Genomic DNA, 13,388 nt, shown 5'->3' with positions numbered 1-13,388 from the left:
TTACTGATATGCTTTCTAATATTTCTAGAACAGTACAGAATTTTGCTCTTTACAATGAGAAATCAAATGAGATTTAAATAATCAAATTAAGACTAAGTCATTTTGCGTACACCTTTGTGAGAATCACAAGAAAACTGATTTAAATGAAAACATATATTACCAGTTTGAAGACGTTAGAGACATACATGTACACACAACTATGGCATTTACAGATGAATACACTTCATTAAAAAGAAGCTTAGAAGTCACAATTCCAGAAACATTTTCTTTTCTTAATACAGTCATTTTCTTGGTACTAATGCCTTTGTAATGAAAGTCCAGAAAAGTATAAATATGTTTTACAGTTTGCTGTGCGTTTATTCTCTATTGCAGCTACTGGATTCTTGTTTTAGCATGAAAGCAGCCAAGCAGAAAGGCATACACCAGTGAGTGTGGCTCTGTTCCAATTCAATGTTGGTGACAGGAGGTGGAAGACTGCGCTTGTTCCACAACCTGTAGTTTCCCAACCCTGGTATGTAGTAGTTGTTGAAGCATTGGTCTATCTTAGGAATTGAAATAGATTTAGGTTCAGTGGCGGTGAGAGGGGTCTGAGGATTCTCATTTGGTTGTGAATCTTGAAAGAATGGTGCTTTTCTGAGGTGAGGTCACTTTCTCTCATATTTTATTGACAGTAATCCTAGCTGTCTGAAAGAATCACTAGCATATCCATAATACATCTTATCCTTATTCTGCATCGATGTTGCTTCAATTATTAGTTCAAAAGCTCTGCCTCTGCCACAGTAAGCCACAGGTATCCTACACCATCCTGTAGCCTTAAGATAGAACTAAGAGAACACAATGGGACTTTGCTGTGAGCAATGCCACAGGGAGAACTGTAGATCCATTACTGTCAGTGAAAGCTAAAGATTGGTGGATACCTGTGTTTGAATCTCTCCAGACTTGATTAAAAATGAATAGGCTCCTATCTAATAAACATACCCTTCCAATTCCCGCATCTAATTTAGAGATAGCAGCATGAAAATACCGAGCAACATGCCACTGCACAGTTTGGGGGGACATAAAAACCTCACAATGAATTCCTGGGCTTTTGACTAATATCTCCGACATGACTTTTTAATCTCTGCGATGATCAAGTGGCTATTAAAAATAAAACTGTGCTAACCTTTAAAAAAAATTAGGAGAGCATGACTGCAAGTGTAGTGACAATGACTTCATGGAGAAGCAGCCTTAGAGGTGAAAGATCATCCTCTCCACACTGAAGTAACGTATGCGTTATTTATTCAGTGTTGGGGGTCTGCATGAAAGACGAAATCCCAGTCTGGTAAGTGTCTTCTCAGCAGGACTATTCTGGTTAAAGTGCAAAAAGTAGTCTGCTGCATTTCTATAAACTGAGTAGAAATAGAGAATAAGATTATGATGCAATTTCTTCTTTACTCTGGGTTTGGGCCATACTAGTGAAAATAAATTGTCTAATCGTATTGTTTTGATGAAATTTTAGTGGTGTAAAAACTACTCAAGTTATTAACTTCTTTATGTTTTCTTTTATATTTATCATTATTTAGTTCATATATTTCACCCAAAATAAAGCTTGATTCTTCTCAAATCCAGATACCTCTGTATTCTACCCCTCAATAAGACTTATCACAGATAACACAATAAGGCACCAAACTTAGTATTTGATTGAGTGCATAAAGCATAGAACATTGACGATCCAGATAGTTCAAGAAAACAAGTATGCACTCACCATCAATATTCTTAGATACATGATGACAGGGCTGTTAAACAGATATGGTCCTTAAATTAAAAAAAAATTTCTTTTAAATTTTTTGACTAAACAGAATTACCCTTCTGATTTATACAGAATTTAAGCTAAGTTTCACAGAGAAGACAATATTTATTGTTTATCACAAATTAGTAGTTTATATGTGAAATCATCTACCACTTAACATAAAACATAAATGGAAAGTTATATAATTAGGTGACTTAAGTAGGTCAAGGGGTATGCATATGAAATTGGCAAAATCAAGTTTTTATTTTAATCTGAGTTACTAAAGGTTATATACATAATCTAAATAGAAGGAAAGATGATAGGCAGATATAGATAGAAAACGATAGATAAATGTATATAGCACATTATAAAACTTTTAGTTTTCCAAAATCCTAGTGGAAACCATGCCTTGGCTAAAAACCTTTACACTTCCCTGTTCTCTTGTATCAGCGCAGGTCTATTACTATTCCAGGACTTTATTCAGTGACAGATGGTTGGGTCACTCAGCTACGAGGGGGACATAAATATTTCAAGACTGATAATATATGGGCCTTCAAATTAGAGGGTGAAAATATTTTTATAACCTCACTTCTCTTGCATTAGGAAACTCCCCTTATCGGCCCATAACCAAATTTATTCATCTAAGACACTGAGGCCCATTTATTTTGTAGAAGAGTCTCAGAAACTGGAAATAAAAGCACAATAACTCACTTTAATAGATGATACTTTCAAGAGCATTCCTAGAAGAAGACATCCTTGGCTGCCACATTTCAGGTTCACATAATTATTCTATCCCTATTTTGTAGAACCTTAAACAAAACTCATTGACAAAACTGAGTATACTGAAACCGAGAATGTATGACAAAAATGTGGAAATTAGGCCTCTTTTCCCCAATACTGGAGTTGCAACACAAGTGACTCATCCTTTTGAGGTAACCTCTGAGAAAACATTTTCACAGTGGATACACTCAAGATGCTATGGTAATATAGTAGTGTGACTTCCTTAATGGCTTAATCGGTGGACTAGTTTGAGACTAAGATCAAAAACATATGTTTAGAAGAACTTCTAATGTCAAGACTCTAACCTCATAATCTTCTCCAGTTTGTTCAAGCACCAAGAGTAACCTCTTACTTTTATACTCTGCATACAAGGTCCTAACTCCTTTTTAGGATTGGCCTTCTCACAGCAGGCATCAAGACACTACCTCCTTGGTTGTACTCTCTCCCATCCCCTAAGAGCTAGTCTGTATTTTAAGCACATAACTAGACTATTATCAAAGAAAGAAAGAACCATCATTTTAGATAAAATTTTGCTTCAGAACTGAAATTAAAATCCCTGTCTATAAAAGTCCTGGCTTGAAAGGGGAGAGCAGAAAAGCAGAGGGACAATACATAAACTACTTTCACTGTAGGCCCCTCGTCTTGGATACTAAATGGAGAACGCTGAACTGTGGAGTTCCTAGGAACTGTTAGAGCTTCAGGCTTGGTTGAATGGTTGAATGTTCTCTGTCAAGAGGATAAGAGGTCAAGCAGAAAAGCTGAACTTTTCCTTTCTGCTTATGATGAACTGAAGATGAGTGAACTTTCAAGCAAGCTGTCATGATGGGAGTTAGATAATCGCATCTGAAGCTTGAAAGACAAGTATGAGCTGGAGAGAAATACATGGGTGACTTATATGTTGGAGACGGAGATGCCAAGGGAAGCCAGGGAATGAGTGAGATTCTCCAGGTACACAGGATTGACAGAACACTGATTTGGGCACTCTGAGGAGGAGATGGAGTGAGAAATAGGAACGAAATGAAAGCACAGACGGTTAGACGGAAGAGGAGGAGATTGTGGAACCAGAGATTTGAAGAGAAACGGCATCGCAGGGCACTAAGTGGTCACCCGCATGAGTGGCACCTTATCTTTCCATTGAGTGAGACTTTCAATTCCAATTTAATGTTTCATGCTACTTTCCAGTGAAACAAATTTAAGTATCTTAATCATGCTGTGATCGCCTTCAATTCTGAGGCTTCACAGCTGGTGCTCAATCTGTCCATTGTTTTCCTTACTATTGAATTAGTCATTAAACTGTCTTTAAGATGTTACCTGAGAAGTTGTTTTCTCTAGGAAGATTTTCTGCTCACGCCCAAGGTAGGTTAGGGACTCAATCTATGCACATAGTCTATAGCTTGAGCTTGTCCTAATAAAAAAATTCACTATTCATTATCATTTTTTAAAAAAATTAAATATTCCCTTGTATTACACTGTAACTTCCATGATGTCTGATGTCACACTTATTATTTATACCACTGCTGTCCTGACAGGAATTGATATGTGGTAATTGTCATTAAATTTATGTTGAATTAAGTAATCAGTGTGGACAGGTGTACTGTTGATGGGATACCACTGAAGTACACTTAACCTTTTTAAATTAGTTATTTACTTATTTGAAGTATTTGAGGGACATAGTGATAAAGAAGAGGGGCAGGGAGAAAGAGGCAGATTTTCCCATCTACTGGTTCAATTTCCAAATAGTTTCAGAGTCCAGACATGAGCCAAGCTCATACCAAAATCAGGAATTCCAAGCAGGTTCCAATAGGATGGCAGAGATTCAAGCACATAGGCTATCATGCACTGGTCTATTTGTTGAGGATTAATTTCATTGTTTTTTTTTAAGATTTATTTTATGATTTTTTTTTTAATTGGAAAGGCGGATATACAGAGAGGAGAGACAGAGAGGAAGATCTTCCGTCCAATGATTCACTCCCTAAGTGAGCACAACGGCCTATGCTATGCCGATCCGAAGCCAGGAGCCTCTTGTGGGTCTCCCACACGGGTGCAGGGTCCCAAAGCTTTGGGCCGTCCTCGACTGCTTTCCCGGGCCACAAGATCCCATATGGGATCCTGGGTGTGCAAGGCAAGGACCTTAACCACTTGCGCCACCGCGCCGGGCCCAATTTCATTGTTTTTTGAAAGGTGGCTCAATAGCTGTCTCTTCACCTTGCAAGCACCTGGATCCCATATGGGCACTGTTTCATGAAAGGCAATATTAACAGAAAGAGATAGATGTGTGTGTGTGTGTGTGTTATGTATTATATATATATGTATATATATATATAGAGAGAGAGAGAGACAGAGAAAGACAGAGGTTTTCTCTCTGGTGGCTTACTTCTCAAATTGCTGCAACAGCCAAGGTGGGCCAGGTTTAAGCCAAGGGCCAGGAATTTCTTTTCCTTTTCCCATGTGGGTACAGATGCTAGTGATCTGCTGCCATGTTTCTTAACGTTTTGGAACCATAGGACAAGTGTTGTGATTCTTCAGGATAACCATAGCTTGGGATGCTTACGTCTCCTATGTGCTGATACATTGGGAAAGGCAGCAGATAGCCCCAGTGCTTGAGTCCTTGTCACTCATGTGGGAGACCTGAGTTGCATTGCTGGCTCCTGGGCTCAATCCTTCTAAGCCCAAGCTGCTGCAACCATTTGGGGATTAAATCAATCATTTATTCTTGTTGAAACAGTTTCTTAAAAACCTTCTCCCTAGACATGTTCACTCCACGGTCATTATCTTTCACTTCAGTGTATTCTGCATACTGGTATCTTTTGAAATAAGCTTTTCCTAAGTCAGTGTTGAAGGATTTTCTTATAAAGGACTTTGCAGAGCAGAAAAGACACTTCCTGATATGTTGCCTTCTTCCACCTTGACACTCCTGTGTCGCTTGCTCATTCTTCTCTCCCACCGTCATAGTCTCCTGAGCGTGTGTGTTTCTTTCACAGCACTGTGACAAGATATTCATGTCACTTCTCCCTACAGTGCCCTTCTGGAACTCCTGCTGAAACTGCCACTTGCCTCAAAATGAGATCAGAGAGTGTTCCTATTGTGGAGCATGTAACTTTTACTACCAACCAATAATCCTTTCTCTGATGTACTCTGCCGTGGTACACAGAGTTCTCATTCTTAAAGTTATCACTGATCTCTCAAGGTTTCTTTGCATGTGCCTTTTATCTTTTATATTGTAATATATATGTACATGTATTTTTAAAATTCAGATCAGAATACTAAAACTACCTTTGTATTTTCAAGATCTACTACAATATATATGCTCAGTAACTGTTTTATGAATTGAAATAAAACTGCCTCTCGAAAGATAATTTTTATGCATTTAAAAACTGACTCTCATTCTGTTAGAATTCAGTTCTGTCTGCAATTCTCTACCCTAAATAATCTGTTCTCAAAATCATTCAGGTTTAAAAATAGGTGAATTAGTGCTACATGTCTAATAAGATAATGTAATTTCATTTGAACGTTCTTTGTTCTTAGTGTAGTATCTCTATTACTGCTAGCTGAATTGATAATCTTATTAACAGATTACCACAGCCATCGTGTTTTTGCTAAAGCAAGTCAAAACTCAGTAGCGTAGAACTTCTATTATATGTAAAAGTAAGAGGATGATACTGAACCTGTCAATTAGAAAATAACATTAGTACTGTAGCATATCATTGCCTCATGCATAAACTCCACAAAGTAGGGGCAAAAATCCAATACATCCATATAGTAGTGAGGAATAGAATTAAAATCCAACTAAAATTAAATTCTAAAAGATTAATGCTTTCTGTTGTATTTTGTTGATGACAATAAACATAATACGACTTCATTAACTTATTGCTTTAAAATGAAAGTTGATAACCAACAACGGCAACATGTTAGTGAAGGACACTTACATTTGAATGCCTCAACAAGTAACCTTGATTACAGTAATAAAGACATTTGGGGTAATGTATTAAAAACATGAAAACTGTTTTAGAATTCCCAAGACACCTAGCAGTTATATGAAAATTTTGTTGTTTGGTTTTGTTGTTGTTGTTGTTGTTGTTTTTACCTATATACCCATTTACCTATTTTCAATTCAGTTTCATTTTCTACTCAGATTAAGCAGATAGAGGTGACTCAATGATTTTACAATCAGACCTTGCTATGTGTGAGGTCCTCTTCAAGATATATTTTGTTGGTGGATTTGTCAATACTGAGGGTATTCAAAAACTTTCTGGAAGTGTTATCTTTGGTGAAATCCAGAAAATCTACTTGTCATTAATCTCACAATTGTGCAACTGTTGTCTTACAACTCTTTAGTCAAAGAGTACCGATTGCTAAATGTGGTTCCTTAAAATTACCTCAATATCACTTTCGGACTGGGTGAAGATGCAGTTTCCTTGGTCCCTTTCCAGATTTAGCGAGTCAAGATTTTCCATGTTTGGGAGCAGCAACCTATGGCTGCATACATAATTCATCTTGTTGGTTTTAATATATTCTGAAAGTAGACTACTGCTTTTCAAATGAAACTTGAAAACTGCTCTCATTTTCTAGATGATATAAATTAGGTTTTAAAAACATGCTTAAGGACACTTAATATAAAAAATTTCTGAAGTTCTGGACTTGGGCAAGTTTCTTATTCTAGGAAGCATATTTAAAACTGGACACAGAAACAGATGTGCCCTCTCACAGAAGCACTACTTACTTTTTTTTTTTTTATTGTTGCTTACATTATATTATGTAGTACAGTTTTATAGGCGCTGGGGATTCCCCCCACCCCTCCCATACCCCTCCCCCCATGGTGGATTCCTCCACCTTGTTGCATAACCATAGTTCAAGTTCAGTTGAGATTCATTGCTTGCAAACACCTGCCTAGCATAAAGTTCAGCGTCTTATTGTCCAGATAAGTTCAGTGGCCTCTTGGGGAGACCTTCTATGGTCTGAAGATAGGTCTAACAGAGTAAAGATCCAGTCAGTTAAAAGCCCCAACAAGGCCTCAGTATCATTATACAACATTATGGAATTAATTGACATAGTATTGGGTAAACAATATGTTAAAAATAATGCAAGTTCCATTCTTCGAAACATCTGGGTTGAGACAGTATCAATGACAGGTTCAAAAAATAACAAACAACCAAACAAAAAATTACAGGTTAAATCAAGGCAAACATGTGGTATCTAATCTTTTGGGATTCACTCATTTCCCTTAGCATTATAGTTTCCAGTTGTGCCCATTTAGCCACAAAGAACTGCATTTTGTTTTTTTTAATAGCTGAGTAGTATTCCATGGAGTAGATGAACCAAAGCTTTCTTATCCAATCTTCTGCTGATGGGCATTTCGGTTGCTTCCATGTTTTCGCAATTACTGATTGTGCTGCAATGAACATAGGGGTGCATGTTGGTTTGTCGTAAAACAGGTGTTTTGGATATATTCCTAGGAGTGCTATTGCTGGGTCATATGGTATGCAGATTTTGAGTTGTTTGAGTGTTCTCCAGACTGATTTCCATAAAGGCTGTACCAATTTGCAGCTCCACCAGCAGTGGAGTAGGGTTCCCTTTTCCCCGCATCCTCGCCAGCAAGCGTCGTTGGTGTTCTTGTTTATGTGGGCCAATCTTACTGGTGTTAGGTGGTACCTCATCGATGTTTTAATTTGGATTTCCCTTATTGCTAGGGAGCTGGAACATTTTTTCATATGTTTGTTTGCCATTTGGACTTGTTCCTTTGTGAAATGTTTGCCCATTTCCCGTGCCCATTTCTTGAGTGGCTTGTTTGTTTTGGTTTTTTGGTTGTTTTGAAGTTCTTTGTATATCCTGGAAATTAGCCCCCTATCGCCTATATCGTGTGCAAAGATCTTCTCCCACTCTGTGGGTTGCTTTTTTACTTTGTTGATTGTTTCCCTTGCTGTACAGAAGCTTTTTAGTTTGATGAGGTCCCATTTGTTTATTCTGTTCTCAACTGCTATTGCTTTTGGTGTCCTTCTTAGAAAGTCGGTACCTACTCCTAGGTCTTGCAGGGTATTTCCTACATTTTCTTGCAAGAGTTTGAAGGTTTCTGGATGTAGGTTTAGGTCTTTTATCCATGTAGATTGGATCTTAGTGTATGGTGATAGATGTGGGTCTATCTTTTTGTTTCTACAGGCTATCAGCCAGTTGTCCCAACAACATTTACTAAAGAGTCCTTCCCACTTGCTTAAGCTGTCATTGGTCTTTTTGTCAAAGATTAATTGGCTGTATCTGTGTGGATTCCCTTTTGGTGCTTCTATTCTATTCCATTGATCTTCCTTTCTGTCTTTGTGCCAGTACCAGGCTGTTTTGATAACCACTGCTCTATAGTATGTCCAGAGGTCCGGGATTGTGATTCCCCCTGCTAATTTCTTATTTTTCAGGATGGTTCTAGCTATTCGTGGTTTTTTGTGTTTCCAGATGAACTTTTGAATCATTGTATCCAGTTCCGTGAAGAATGTTTTGGGCAATTTGATTGGAATTGCGTTGAAAATGTATATTGCTTGTGGTAGTATAGACATTTTAATGATATTGATTTTGCCTATCCAGGAGCACGGGATGTTATTCCATCTTTTGAGGTTTTGTTCAATTTCCTTTTTAAATAGTTTGTAGTTTTCTTCGAATAGGTCTCCTACACTTTTGGTTAGATTTATTCCCAAATACTTCATACTTCTCTCTGCTATTTTGAATGGTATCCTGTTGGTTAGATCTTCTTCCATCTTGGTGTTATTTGCGTACACTATGGCTGTTGATTTTCGTTCGTTAATTTTGTACCCCGCCACTCTGCCAAACTCTCGTATAAGTTCTAGCAGTTTCTGTATTGAGTCTCCTGGTTTTTCTATGTATAGGATTATGTCATCTGCATATAGTGAAAGCTTGACTTCTTCGTTTCCTATACGTATGCCTTTGATTTCTTTTTCTTGTCTTATGGCCTCTGCAAGTACCTCTAGGACTATGTTGAATAGCAGTGGTGATAGTGGGCACCCTTGTCTTGTTCCAGATCTCAGTGGGAAGGGTTCTAGCTTTTCTCCATTCAGTATGATACTGGCGTTGGGTTTTTCATAAATTGCTTTAATTATGTTGTGGATTTTCCCATCTATGCCTACTTTGGCTAGAGTTTTTAGCATGAAGAGGTGTTGGATTTTGTCGAAAGCTTTTTCTGCATCTATTGAAACTATTATGTGGTTCTTGTTTTGCAGTTTTTGGATATGGTTTATAACATTTATGGATTTCCGAATGTTGAACCATCCCTGCATTCCAGGGATGAATCCTACTTGATCCGGATGAATGATCTGTCTGATGATTTTTTGAATTCTATTGGCTAGGATTTTGTTGAGAATTTTAGCATCAATGTTCATCAGAGAAATAGGTCTGTAGTTTTCCTTCTCTGATGGTTCTCTATCCGGTTTTGGGATTAAGGTGATGTTGGCTTCATAGAATGAGTTTGGGAGGGTTGCTTCCTCCTCTATTGTTTTGAAGAGCTTGTAGAGGATTGGGGTTAGTTCTGTTCGGAATGTTTTGTAGAATTCTGTAGTGAAGCCGTCTGGGCCTGGGCTTTTTTTCGTTGGGAGATCCTTGATGACTGTTTCAATCTCTACCTCGGTTATGGGTTTATTTAATTCTGCAGTTGCCTCCGGACTGAGTTTTGGTAAATGGTGCGAGTCCAAGAACGTTTCTGTTTCTTGGTGGTCCTCAAATTTGTGGGAGTACAGTTCTTTGTAGTAGTTTCTAATTATTTTCTTAATGATTGCAGTGTCTGTTGTTATGTTGCCTTTTTCATCTTTAATGCTGTTGATTCTCACTTTCTCTTGTTTTTTTTTGGTCAATCGGGCCAGTGGAGTGTCTATTTTGTTTATTTTCTCAAAAAACCAACTTTTTGATTTGTTGATTTTATGTATAGTTTTTTTGATTTCTATTTGGTTTATCTCCTCCCTTGTTTTGATGATTTCTTGTTTCCTATTGTGCGTGGGACTCTTCTGCTGCTGTTTTTCCAGATCCTGGAGGTGTGTGGTTAGTTCCTGTATTTGGCGTCTTTCTTGGGCCTTGACATGCGCTCCGATTGCGATGAATCTACCTCGTAGCACTGCTTTGGCGGTGTCCCACAAGTTTTGGAATGTAGTATCAGAGTTTTCATTGGTTTCCATGAATTTTTTGATCTCATCTTTAATTTCTTCTCTGACCCATTGTTCGTTTAATAGCATATTGTTCAATTTCCAAGAGTGCCTATACTTCCTGGGGAGTTTTGAGTTGTTGATTTCCAGTTTCATGCCATGGTGGTCTGAGAGGGTACATGGTATGATACTAATGTTTTGGAAGTTGTTTAGATTCGCTTTATGTCCTATCATGTGGTCGATTCTGGAGAAGGTGCCATGCACCGCTGAGAAGAATGTATAGTCTGTGGCCTTAGGATAAAAAGTTCTATATATGTCTACTAAGTCCAGTTGTTCTATTGTTTGTGTGAGCTCTGTTGTTTCTTTGTTGAGTTTTTGTTTCGTAGACCGGTCCATTGTTGTTAGAGGTGTGTTGAGATCGCCTACAAGAATTGTGCGGGTGTCTATGTCTTCCCTTAAGTCTGTAAGTAATTGCTTTACGTAACTAGGTGCATTAAGATTCGGTGCATAAACATTAATGATGGTGATTGCTTCTTGATGGATCATTCCTTTCACCAGTATAAAATGGCCTTCCCTGTCTCTTTTGATGTTAGTTAGAATGAAATCTATTTCGTCTGAAATTAGGATAGCTACCCCAGCTTTTTTTTCTCGTCTATTGGCGTGAAATATCTTTTTCCATCCCTTCACTTTCAGTTTCTTTGCATCCTTTCTGGTTAGATGCGTTTCTTGTAGGCAACAGATGGTTGGGTCTTGTTTGATGATCCATTCTATTAATCTCTGTCTTTTGATTGGTGAATTTAGACCATTTGTGTTGAGAGTTAAAATTGAGAGGTTGCAATTTTGCCCTGCCATGTGATTGTGTTGTGTGTGTGTTGTTGCCTATGTGATTGTCTTGTTTGTGTGGCCTTTAGTTTGGAGACCTTCTTATTTGCCAACTTTGTTTGTGATTTGCCTCCTTTTTGTCCGGGACTAGCGCATTTCTAAGGAGACTTTGCAGAGCTGGTTTTGTGTAGACATATTCTTCTAGTTTTTCTTTGCTATTGAAGTATCTGATTTCGTTCTCATATACAAATGAGATCTTTGCTGGGTAGATTATTTTTGGTTGACAGTTGTTTTGTTTCAGGACTTGGAAGATCTTTGTCCATTCTCTCCTTGCTTGTAGGGTCTCTTCGGAGAAGTCAGCAGTGATTCTGATGGGTTTTCCCCTGTATGTGATCTTTTCTCTACTTCGTACTTGTCTCAGGATTCCTTCTTTGTCTTCATTGGAGTAGAACTTGAGCACCGTGTGTCTGGGTGAAGATCTCTTTGGATCATGTCTGTTGGGAGTTCTCTGTCCGTCTTGTATGCGGGGTGGATTTGTGTTCCAAGTGTTTTGGAAGTTTTCCTGTATAATTTCATCAAGCACTGCTTGCATCCCAGATTCTCTTTCTACTCCCTCGGGGAGGCCGATGATCCGAATATTCACTTTTCTAAGGTAATCTTTCATCTCTTGCATCATTTTATTAGTTTTGCTGAGGTTTGTCTCCAGCTGTTTAATTCGCTGGACACCTTCATTTTGTGTGTCTTCTGTTTCAGAGATCCTTTCCTCTGCCGCATTTATTCTGTTGATGAGGCTTTCAATTTTATTCTCTTGGGCATCCAGTTTGGTTTTGATTTGTTGTATTTCGGTGATTATGCGGTTCTGGAGGTCTTCCAGCTTTGTGTCCACGTGTCTGAGAGATTTTAGCATTATTTTCATCAATTCCTTTGTTGGTAACACTTCCATGTCTTCATCTCGCATCGCCGATATTGATAATGGCTTTTGGCCCTTGTTTGGTGGGGTGCTGGCTCTTTCATCTGGAGCACAACTCTTTCTGGTGGTTTTTCCCATTGCGTTGGTGTATTCTGGTGGGGCAAATGGACCCGTGTGTTGAGGGGCTGTCAGGTGCTTTCCTGTAGAGATTGGAGCCTGCAGGCGTGGTGTTGCCAGGCGTGGTAATTTTCAAGGCACCGTTGGTGCGTTCTCAGGGCCCGGGGCTGTAGAGCACCACCTTGGGGGCCCAGTGGATTCCAGGCACACTCTGGGCACCTCTTCTACAGGTGTGACACCCCAGGGCGTGGAGGGATGGAGGCGCTCTCTGGGTGTGCCCCCTGTGCGGGAATCCCCAGGGCTTAGAAGGTTTTATGTGCTTTCTCCCTGCGTTCTCCGTGTCAGGGACTGCAGGGTTTTTCAGGGCCCACCTGTTGCGTCTCCCACACACGGGACTGTGGGTGAGGCACTTTCCAGGCGTGGCTCTTGTGCAGTGAATCCACCACTCGTGGTGTGTGGGTGTTCAGAGCCCCTGCTCCCGTGTGGCTCCCCCACACAGGCCCTTAGCGGAGGAGTGACCCAGGCGCCCTGTTATAATGACTTCACGGCAGGTTCTCACCGTGTCAGTGTGATGCAGGAGTTTTCAGAGCTCTCCTGGTGGGTCGCCCACGCTCAGAACTGCGGGGTGGGAGGCTAGGGGTGAGCAGTTCACCCTATGGGAGTGGTACCTGCATGCCAGGGACACACAGCGCTACACTTCCCAAAACTGGGAGCTCTCCTGACACCTGACACCTGACACCTGTGCTGCGGAGGCGGCTGCTGCAGGCAGCGATCAGAATCCTCCACCAGGCAGGATGTGGGGGACTCCAGATCCTCGCCAGCAGCCTCTGCGCACCGAGACGCACTGGCCCCCCTCAGCGCT

The sequence above is a fragment of the Ochotona curzoniae genome, unplaced genomic scaffold, assembly GCF_017591425.1.
Source record: "Ochotona curzoniae isolate NIBS_2020 unplaced genomic scaffold, NIBS_Ocur_1.0 contig_2210, whole genome shotgun sequence".
NCBI lineage: Eukaryota > Metazoa > Chordata > Mammalia > Lagomorpha > Ochotonidae > Ochotona > Ochotona curzoniae.
This window is presented reverse-complemented; position numbering follows the sequence as displayed.